Raw genomic sequence first — 1,317 nt, 5'->3', positions numbered from 1 at the left:
TATGGCTACAATATATATAAGTGGCAGTAAACATTTCCATGGTGATAATAAAATTAATAGCTATTTTTAAATACTCTATTGTTTATATTAAATACGCATCTCGACGGAACATAGATGTCGTTGATCTAAATTCTTCGAAGTAGAGGTCGCTATAACCCTGTAGTGATTATAATGATAATATTATAATACTACAAATAAATAAGAACTTCGTGACTTTAGTAACTTTTAATATATTATAATAAATTATATAACAATAAAGTTTATAGCAAAAATAGATAACTATTTTCTACAAATGTTAATTAAGGAATGAATAACTAATTCTAAAATGGAATCTATATATACATCTCTATCAACAAGTAAACATGGTAATAACATCTCCATAGTGATAATAGAAATAGAATAACAATTTACAATTTGCGGTGTCGATTTACAGTAATCGTACTTTCTGACAGAATGATAGTGTAGATGGCGTTGATGTTAATTTTGAGAGTGTAACGGCCGCTACAACCCTGTAAAACAGAGAAATTTTCATTTGTGAAAAAACCTAATTTAGCGAAATGAATTGTGAACTTTGGCGATTGTATTACCCTAATGAGACCCTTAGCTTTCTTTTCATACCCCATTTGACTCATAAAATGCAGAAATAAGTATTTTTATAATTTATTAGTACCAATGAGTTACTGTTAGATGGCACCACCATGTCCTTTGTGACAGTTCGCACTAATTATGAAAAAAACCTAATTAGGAGGAATAATGTGCGAACTTTTTTATATGCCTCCTTAAAATTAGGCTCCCCGTTTTTTTTCTATGTGTTTTGTCCTAGAAAAACGTCTGTGTAAAAAGTTGAATTTTTTTTTTCAATAGATCGACGGATGTCCTTGTCGCACACTGTTGCTTTCCTTGTCTAACGTTATTAGACAAGGAGAGCAACAGCGTGCGACAAGGACAGACATATACGTGCGGTAAACAAGGAGAGCGACAGTGTGGGACAAGGACAGATCTATACACGCGGTAAACAAAGCGGGCGATAGCGTGGAACAAGGACAAACATATCCGTGCGGTAAACAAGGCGAGCAATAGCGTGCGATAAGGACAACAATATAAATTAGTTCCGGCGTCTATCTTAGGGGTAATCCACACGGTGCATGCTTAAGTTGAGAAATTATTTAAGTATTGCGCATGTGTAGAGGTGGGAAAATTCTATTTAAATTTAAATTTGAATCTCGCCTTTGGATTGAATATTTGTACTTATACATAAATGTTAAATTGGCGAGGAAAATATATTGGGAAAGAAAAATGAAGAGAGATAATTTTTAC

Source organism: Frieseomelitta varia, unplaced genomic scaffold, assembly GCF_011392965.1.
Source record: "Frieseomelitta varia isolate USP_RPSP 00005682 unplaced genomic scaffold, Fvar_1.2 scaffold_407, whole genome shotgun sequence".
Taxonomy (NCBI): domain Eukaryota; kingdom Metazoa; phylum Arthropoda; class Insecta; order Hymenoptera; family Apidae; genus Frieseomelitta; species Frieseomelitta varia.
Note: the sequence above shows the minus strand (reverse complement) of the source record.